The 10,000-nt window shown below is 41.3% G+C and overlaps 1 protein-coding gene across 5 annotated transcripts in view; it reads left to right on the plus strand.

Annotated features, from left to right (window-relative positions):
* The window catches only part of LOC135100577 (adipokinetic hormone/corazonin-related peptide receptor variant I-like), a 382,588-nt gene that overhangs the window by 162,874 nt on the left and 209,714 nt on the right, over nucleotides 1–10,000 (plus strand). For all 5 annotated transcript variants that reach the window (XM_064003596.1, XM_064003594.1, XM_064003598.1 and 2 more), the window contains one exon: nucleotides 2,250–2,322. The gene's annotated coding sequence lies outside the window, so the exon portion shown is untranslated. The remainder of the gene's footprint in view (nucleotides 1–2,249; nucleotides 2,323–10,000) is intronic.

Raw genomic sequence — 10,000 nt, forward strand, 5'->3', positions numbered from 1 at the left:
CCAAGGTGGAGGGAGGCCTGCTAATGAACCCGTCCAGACGCTCGCTGCCTTACTTTCGCACCTCGCAACGTACGAACAATCTGACTTAATCGAACCTTACAGTCACACCTCGCGGCGTCCGAACCAGGTCACCGAAGTCTTCAGATGACCTATCCTAACCTAACCTTACATTTACACCTCGTAGCACCCGAAGCAAATCACCAAAGCCCTCAGACGATCTGCTGGCAAACCATAAGAACATAAACCTCGGGAAGCTGCAAAAAAAGCCGGCAAAAAGCAGTTACAGTATAAAAAACATGCCGACCTATTTCCACCTACCATCAGGCCAATCATAGCTGCAGTGCTGTAGAGAGTCTCGTGTGGATAAGTGAGGGTATTCAGTTGCCTTTTTTTTTGCCGTGGATTTGCTGGGTAAAGGGAATGTTTGAGTGCACTGAACGTGGAGTTCGGGCTACGTTGAGGAAGTGGCGGGAGTGGCGGGAGTGGTTGCAGTTGCGGGGTTTCTTGCATGCTTTGTTCGCGTGAGTGAAGGTTACATCTCAGGTGCAGCCTCGCAACACTTCCGAGAAACACTTCCTATGGTTTTTCTCCCTGTTTTTCTCTCTTATGAGGACTCGACCGCTTTGTGCTGGATGCGCGGGGGTATTCTCTTTTGATTTAATTTATAATCTTTACTCATTTATTTATTTTTTTTTATGGAGTTCTAATATTTGAATTATTTGCGCACTTAATATGTAATTCTGTTTACCTGATGCCGTAATCCTCTAAGAAAAATCAAGTGTAAAAGAAAGCAAGGAAAGAAACTGTGCATCATTAAAGAACCACTGACCATCCGTTCTCTTTCGCAGCAAAGCTCTTACCTTCCCACTTTTTTTTTTTTTTTTCGCACCACGATGCTTACCTTTCCTCATAGTCAGTGCCTTGGGTACGAAACGAACAACGCCATACGTACTCTTCTGGGTCAATGGGGTCAGTACCACCTCACTTTACATTAATACATTGAAATACCAACCTTCTCAATTGTAACACTTAAGTTTTCGTTGGTTCATCATATTTCCTTTTATATATTCAGATTTTCTGTGTTTTTAATGTTTTTATCATACCATAATTTTGTTTTTAATATAAGTATTTTACCCTCCCATTTTTGCTACTTTCAACGTTTTGCAGCGGCGCTATATGACCGTGATGTTGTGGCGTATTAAATCAGATGAGTCAATCAGTCAATCAACCTCCAATCCTTCATTCTCCCTTTCAGTGAAGTTGCTATTTTTTAAACCTTTCTTATTGTCTTTTTTTTCTTTCTTTATTTTTTTTCGTTCTTCCTTCGTTTTTCCTTTCCGTTTGCAGCAGAATAATTTCTTTCTGCACTTTTCTTCTTTTCTTTTTTTTTTCCTTATCTTTATTTTTCTGAATTTTCTCCATGCAGTGAGATAAATTCTGTTTTATAACTTCCTTCCTTCCTTTTTTCCTTCCTTTCTTCTTCTTTTCTTCTCTGCCTTGCATTCTATTTTCTATACAACAGAAACACGCCTTTGCACACATTCCTTCCTTCTTATTTTACGCCCTCCCTTCCTTCCTTTATCCTTTACGTTCAGCTCTTGCAACAGAATCGCTCCTTCCTACAGATTCCTTCCTTCCTACCTTCCTTCTTTTCTTTTATCCTTCTATCCATCCATCCATCCTTCCTTCCTTCTTTCATTTCTTCCTTCCTTTCTTCCATCATTGATTCTTCCTTTTGTTTCCTTCCTTCCTTCAGTCCTTTCTGCCTTCGTTTCTTTCTTCCTTCATTCATTCCTTTTTTCCTCTTTTTCCTTTATTCCTCCCTCACTTTCCGCACTCTCACACAACACAATGCAGCGTCCCTTCCTTCCCTTTTCCTTCACACCCCTTCCTCCTCCTCAATACAAGCACTTACTTCCCTCTTCCCTCAAATTCTTCATCCTCTCGCTCAGAAAACCTACACACCCACACGCTCATCACTCTTGCCTTCTTACCCTCCCTGCAGCAGAAGCCTTACTGTTGTCCCCGCTTCCTGCTCGAGCTCCTTGCTTCCACCATTACGCAGGTGGGCAGATGATTACCTTTCCTCCATCAGATCAATAGGAAAATGTGTCGTCCATTCTCCTGCTCTGGTTCCCCGAAATTGGAGATGGAACTAATTAGCTGTAGACTGGATAGAGGAGACAAGAGTACCTTGGCTAACAATACCTTTCTTCTAATTTCGTCCTTTTTCTTTTTCTTTCCACCAGGGCTGAGCAGAGAGAGGCACGAGACAGAGAGAGGTGTAATAAGAGGCCCAAGGAGGAAGTGAGTCAGTGAGAGGTGAGTGTAATTGAATAAATATCGGGATTTTATGGGATTTTATATGTTGACTGAATGATAGCTTGGAATTTCATTGGGTAATTAAGTATGTTTTGGGTTTTTGGTGTGTGTGTGTGTGTGTGTGTGTGTGTGTGTGTGTGTGTGTGTGTGTGTGTATGTGTGTGTGTGTGTTTTTCGGGGCTGTTTTTTTTTTCATTTTATTTATTTTTTTTACTCAGTGTAGGAGGAGGAGGAGGAGGAGGAGGACTCTCTCTCTTCTTGTGAGTATATTGTTTCTTCCAACTAATTCACGCCCAAGACAGTGGCGAATCTTATCGTCAACAGTTATAAGTAATTTGCAGTGATAGTGCGTATTGTACTGTGCTATTATTATTATTATTATTATTATTATTATTATTATTATTATTTTTATTGTTGTTGTATGGGTGGTGGAGGTGGTGGTAGTTATCATTAGTATTCTTGTTCTTGATTTTCACATTCCCCAAATAATTGAGTAAACACGAAAAGAACCCACTACCACCACCACCACCCCCCTCCACCACCACCACCACCACCACCACCACCACCACCACTCTCCACCACCACCACCACTACCACTACCACCATTACATCCTACGCGTATTCACTCTGTTGGGAAATTGTCACAGTGTTACAACTTTTGAGAGAGAGAGAGAGAGAGAGAGAGAGAGAGAGAGAGAGAGAGAGAGAGAGAGAGAGAGAGAGAGAGAGAGAGAGAGAGAGAGAGAGAGAGATTAATATGGCATAGTGTGGCTTCTACTATCGGAAGTCGTAGTTGTGGGTGGATAAGCTAATTATAGGAGTGTGTCGTGAGCGGCTGTGTATTGCAATGGGCGGGATTAGCAACAGTGAGTGATGCTACATAAGACTGTACATAGGATTGATTAGATGGACTACTCCCGTGGGCTTGGTTGGAGTTTGTAGGTGACTGTAGGCGTGGGTGTGTGGGTGCAGTGGTAGATAGAGGAGTGGTAGTGAATTGGGAGGGGTATGGAAAGCAGTGTTGGAAAAAGTGGTGATGGAAGCCTGTTCTAGTGAGCGGTGACTGGTTTCGAATATGATGATGGTAGATGAGAGAAATAATGATGTTAGGTGAATATAACAGTGATGGGTATGGGAAATGGTGGTAGTGAGCAAATTGAGATGCTTATAGTTATGAAAAAAAAGTAGTGTGCATCGTTATTTTGAAAACTAGTGACATTAGGTGAACATAATGGTGACAGCTATAAAAATTGTGACTGAGCGTAGGTGTGTTGATAGTGAGGGAATAAGATCGTAGTAGTTATGAAAAAAAAGTGATTGCCTGCATGGCTGTGATGATGACACGAACATACGAAGGTACTGGAATTTGGCGCTACTCGTGTGATGTAAGGGAGAGACACTGGTGAGTATAATCCGAAGTACTCCCGGATCAAGCTGCGTATACAAACCCGCGACGCTGCCTGAGCCGGATTGAAAGCGGACCCCCGATGTCAGACGCTACCTCGAAGCCATGGATTGTGCGGACCTTTCACGCCTCCCTGCAGTTACACAAGGGATTTACACATATAGAGAGGCGCCACCATCACCCGCCTTACCCTATCTCTCTGGAGCATCCTGACGCCTGAGCCTATGTTTGTGTGGCCCTGCTCCCGCTAGTCCCCTGCTGTATCGCGTTTGTTAAGGGTGGAAAGATGAAAAAGATAGGTTTTGTTGTGGAAAAGATGCGTTGAAATTTTCATTTGTTTCTTGTTTACTGTGTGGTGGAAAAGGTAAAGTTGAGATGGAAAAAAAAATAAAGTGAAATAAACTACGAGATTTTACTTCCGAGAGCTGATGTCTAGCAGTCCACGGAGACGTTTGTGTCTTGAAAATTGTATTGAGTTTGCACTATATCACCACTCCAACTCGCTTTATGAGACTCTCCTAATTGAATAGATAGTTGAAATACCTAACACTCGCGTAAATATTACCTGGCGTTCATTACTTTTTTTATCCACTAAAATAATAATGAAATAATAAATAATAAAACTAACTTCAGTGTCTCAGGATTTCCATACGTGCCGTGAGAATGTTGAGTACAGCATTGGGTCGCTTTCCCACTCAGAGACAGACCAATATTCTGGGGATAATAAATGCCGCTCCTCCTCTACCACCACCTCCTCCTCCTCCTCCTCCTCCTCCTACTCCTCCTCCTCCTCCAGCCAGCCAGCCTGTCTCGGTATAGGATTAGTTGGCGGAAGAAGGAATAATCGGGGTCTCTCAGCGCTCAATGGCTTCTAGTATTGCCGTGCCATTTCCAAAACGAGAAAACCCAAAGTGCCCCGCGTATTCCGGTGGGAGAAAGACGAGTGCGCGTGGAGTCAGCGGTGAGCCTGTAGTTAAGTGCCGCTGCTCACTCACGTCTGCTCAGGGAGACTCATGGTAGCGTTGCTCTGGCGTGCATGGGATACTGATGCCGTAATCTGGCTTCTCTGTAAACTCTACCCTAACTTTAAGGAATAAGTAGCCAGTGATAAATTCTCCCACTAACCTAGCTTAACAATCCAATGATAAATTTTCCTTATCTATCCTAAACTAAGTTGAAGTCGCATTCTGAATTTTATGTAAATTCTATCCTAACTTGAAAGAATAACAACCCAATGATATGTTCTCCCAACCTAATCTAACGTAACCTAAGTTATTAACGCCGTCTTAACTTTGTCTCTATGTAAGTTTTATCCTAACTTTCACTAAGAATGCGTACCCAATGATAAATTTTCCTATCTAACCAAACTAAACGTAACCTGAAGTACTGACGCAGTCATTATCTTACCTCTAAGTCTACCCTAACTCCACTATCAATAACGACCCAATGATATTTTCTCCTAACCTAACCTAGTTTAACCTAAACCAACAATCTAATCTAAGCTTACATAGGAACTGAGGAACATAAAGGAAGCTGCAAGGAGCCAGCAGGCCTACACGTGGCGGTCCCTGTATATACCCATATCGACCTACGTATCATCCCTATCCATAAATCTGTCATCTTTTAAAGCCCTATTGGCTCCCCACTAACATTGCCCAACATAATTCATCATAGGAAGGAATCACAGGGAAAGGTCTTGTGGGAGGAACGCTCTTTAGTTAAAACTACTGTAGAAGATGAACGTAGAGGATGAACGTAACAATATTCCTCTCTCTTCTCTGTCTTGCATCTTGGATCAGTTTCATCCCACGCCCTTCATGAATGCAAGGCGTGGGTGCAGAGGCAATGTGTGTGTGTGTATGGAATGAATCCTTTGTTGATAAAGGAAGGCAAGTAAAAATAGTGTTATATTTTTATGGAAATGCCGTCTTACTGTTAGTTATTTTTCTTTAGTGAATACTTGTTGGTGTCTTGAACTGGTGTGAGATACGGGTTTGGGAGAGAGAGAGAGAGAGAGAGAGAGAGAGAGAGAGAGAGAGAGAGAGAGAGAGAGAGAGAGAGAGAGAGAGAGAGACTTTCTGGAACCATCGCATTTGAGGTATAATGAACTCGAACCTGGGTTGTAAGGTGAGGAGAAATTGACCCTTTATTCTCGCTTATTTTCCTGTGTATCCATGCAAATGTTTTTAACTGTTGCAGACCTGTGAATGATATCGAAGGACGAGCGTGACAGTAGATGGGTTAAAGATAGACATTTTGGCCCTTATTTGCTTTGCTCTCTCACCACAATTGTTTTCAAAGGTCACAGATATGGTTAGCCGGGTTCTCAAGACTGTTTTCTACTTTTCATAATGTAGAAATCTTGCTAGTCTGTCACTAAAATCGTAAAAACACCATTTCAAACCCGTGTAGTTTCAACTAGAGCCTATTAAAATATTAAAGGTACTGCGCAGAAGTGTTTCAGAATGCTAGCTTCTCATTCACAATATATTAAGTCTTGACTCCCAAGGGGACGAGATGAACGGCGTGGTAAATAAAGCCTGAAGCGTGTGGTATTATAGTTACTATTGACTCGCTATGGGGAGTGTGAATAATTGGAGGAACACGAAGACCAGGCATCAGGGAGCGTCTTGAGGAAGCAGGCACGGGTACTAGTAGTGAAGGGGACTGAAGATTAATAGTTGTGGGAGAGTATAAGGGAGTGTGGCCTGAATGCAGGGAGAATGCAGCGAGGAGGAGAATAAAGAAGATAGGTTAGATAAGGAGGGAGCAAGAGCGGATGGGGAGTGAATAGTTAAGTGGAGAGTCATGGGTTGTGTTTCAGGAGAGCAGGAGTCCGGGCTGTCAGAGTTTAACGTGTGTGGGATAGCCTTCTCCCTGCCTTCTGCCTGCCCCTTGGTGCCGCCTCTCCATGCATCACTAAGCCATGCCTGGATCGCGGCCTCGTCTGTTCCTCGTTATTTCACCTCTCTGCCTCTGTTCTGTCTTTAGGAGAGGGATTTTTCAGCATCGTTAGATATTTGAGGTGAAAGCTCTCTCTCTCTCTCTCTCTCTCTCTCTCTCTCTCTCTCTCTCTCTCTCTCTCTCTCTCTCTCTCTCTCTCTCTCTCTCTCTCTCTCTCTCTCTCTCTCTCTCTCTCTCTCTCTCTCTCTCTCTTTTTTTTTTTTTAGTGCGTCTTACCGTTTTCTTCCAGTGATCAACTTTCAATATTTTACTCCATATAACACTCAAAGAAAACTTCTCTGAATACTACACACATGAGGGCTGCTAGAATGTCTCCAGGAAGCGCGTCTTGCGGAGGGTCAATATCTCCTTGGCGGCCTCCACTCATTTCCGGGTGAAGGGCATGATCGAAGAGTCCACAGCCAGTGTATTGGGCGTCTGAGCTGCGGGACGTTGAGACAATATTCTTTTTTTGCCTCTCGTCTCTCCTTCCCTCGCCTCACTCACCTCCCTTCCTTCTTTCCTCCCTCCCTTCCTTCCCTCCCTCCCTTCCTTCCTCCCTTCCTTCCCCGCGCAGTGTTCGCCTCTCCATCATCATCGTTTATGGCATCGTTTACTCGATCATGCTTCCGTCTCCCCGCTCGGGCCTCAGCCTCGGCCTAGCAAGCACGCCAGGCACGCATTTTTCTCAGGTGGTCAACATTTTTCTTAAAGACGAACTCAAGAAACGCTGGTACGGTGTTCAGGTAGTTGGTTTAGAAAGTTTGGTGACTTATTGTTGTATTTTTGTTATTGAACTGAGATCAAGAGAATAATAACTAGTCTTCTTTAGTGAATTCTTGTGTTTTAGTGTAATTATTTCAGTTTCTTCCATGTGTTGAAATTCTTTTTTGTGCATTGAGGGACTGTGAGTAATATTTTGCTCGTTGAAACGGATGTGGTGTTTTTTTTTTTAATGAATTCTTTTGAGTGTAATTATTCCTCTTTTTTCACGTCTTGAAGTCCTTTTTATGTAAAGAGGAAAGATGATGCGCAATATCTTGTGTGTGGGAATGAATGCGGTAAGGATGATTCAATTAACAGCAAATCTTTTTCTTTTCTATCTTTATTTATATATCATAAAAATGCATTTGGTTTAAAAGTTTACATAATTATCACAGATAGATTTCAATTCACAGTTCAGTGAATATTTTATAAAGTTATATAAAATGAACAACTTCATCATCTAAAATGTTATGGCATCCACATCTTCCTTTCAGTGATGCTGGTAATGCCGTCACCTGGAGCAACGTGTGCATGTAAAAGAGGGACTCGTCAGGCATAACTCTGTCGAAATGCACTTATAGTTTGATGTGGTTACGATGCACTCACAGCCTTTTGCTCTTATGGCTATCCATGAATGATGAGAAGACGTAGCTTTTCTAGTGGTTCTTTGTGTAATGACTTGTGACTCCGAAGACCCACCCACGCCTGTTGCACATGAGGAGGCTTAAATGATAACGAAGGTTTGGTTAATGAGAGTGTCCTTGCAATCATGATATTTTTTTTTTTCAACTAAGAAAACATCTCTCAGTTAATGCGAAAAAAAGACGGGGAAAGGAAAAAAAAAAGCCAGGTGAAGGAGACCAGTTTGCAGACTTTGATTAAGAATTCTTTCTGAAGTCAGGCTATTTCGCTGAACTCTGCCTGCCACCTAGACGCCCAGTCATCCAAAGTTGGACGCCTGGCTAAGCTGATTTTCTTCTCGCGGGATAAAATTTCTCGAAACTTTAATTAAGGAGACTGAGGGTCACCACTTTGCAGAAATTGACGTGAAATGTGTGTGTGTGTGTGTGTGTGTGTGTGTGTGTGTGTGTGTGTGTGTGTGTGTGTGTGTGTGTGTGTGTGTGTGTTTGTGTGTGTGTGTGTGTGTGTGTGCTATCCTCCTCCTCCTTAATATCTAATCGGACCTTTTATTTCCGAATGAAGCGTTTCTGTAAAGCAAAACCATGAAAAAGAAATTGGAAAGTCGCAGGGACTGCACGTGGTATCACCTTCACCAAGCACGATAATTGGTAAGAGGCACAAAACACCTCTTTGTGGTAACTTATACGTGACAAAAAGACACAGGTGTGGGATTGATGAAAGGAAATAGATTATTATTTCAAAGCTAACTGAATTTTTTTTTTATCATTACTGTGGAAATGACTTTGCATTATTGTTTTATTGAAATTTACATCGTCATATACTATTTTTTTTGTATAATCATAAGACAATTTTCTCATCCCTACAATGCTGACATTTTTTATTGTCTTTTTACCATTACAAAACTAACTATACTTTTGAATTATCGCAATACTATATATTTTCATTGTAAGACCATTTATTTCATCATTACAAGACGAACTGTATGTATGGATCATCACCATTTGTATTATAAAAACAAATCATATTTTCGTTTCATAATAAGACTGACTCTTCATCCCAACTTAATTAACTATAACTTTAAATAATTCCCTTAGCAACTCAGCTCATGTTTTTTAGACTATAAGATTTCATAAGGCTTGTACACATATAACTAATTTTCACTCTGTATCCATAAGTTTTTAGCAAGATTGGTCGTCAATGGAGAACATAATTTAATTTAAAACACCATAAACTTTTGGATATAATTAATAATGATAAGGAGACATAGGAGAAGAAAGGAACGGTGAGAGTAAAGTGGTGGACGTGACGAAAAGGAAGAAATGAGAAAAGAAAGAGAGAATACGAGAAAAAATAAGAAGTTACAAAAGAGATGAAGTGAAGGAAGGGAATAAATGAGGGAAGGAATGAAAAAAAAGGTAAAAAAACTGGTGGAGAAAAGGAGGTGAGATGAGAATGAGAAATATAGGCGAAAATACTCATGGAAGAAAGGGAAGAGGCGGTAGAAGTAAGGAGAAAGGGGAGGAATAAAGGAGGTGAAATGTGCATGAGGTGTGAATGAAAAACGAAATAAAAGAAAGAACAGATAAGCAAAAAAAAAAAAGCAAAACATGGAAAAATAGATAAGATAAAGGCGGAGAGAGAGAGAGAGAGGAGAGAGAGAGAGAGAGAGAGAGAGAGAGAGAGAGAGAGAGAGAGAGAGAGAGAGAGAGAGAGAGAGAGAGGAAAAAATAAAATATAAATAGCATAAAATAAACAAGATTAAAGAAAGAGATAAATAATGAATAAGAAAACACATCGAAGAAAGCAAACATAAAAAAAAGATAGAAAAAAAAAGAGAGAGAAACGAACGAGAAAACACATTAAGGAAGGAAGAACGAAAACAAAGGGAGACGTCAATATCCAAATTGTATCCCTGCACAAAAG

This window comes from Scylla paramamosain, chromosome 5 (genome assembly GCF_035594125.1).
Source record: "Scylla paramamosain isolate STU-SP2022 chromosome 5, ASM3559412v1, whole genome shotgun sequence".
Classification (NCBI taxonomy): Eukaryota; Metazoa; Arthropoda; class Malacostraca; order Decapoda; family Portunidae; genus Scylla; species Scylla paramamosain.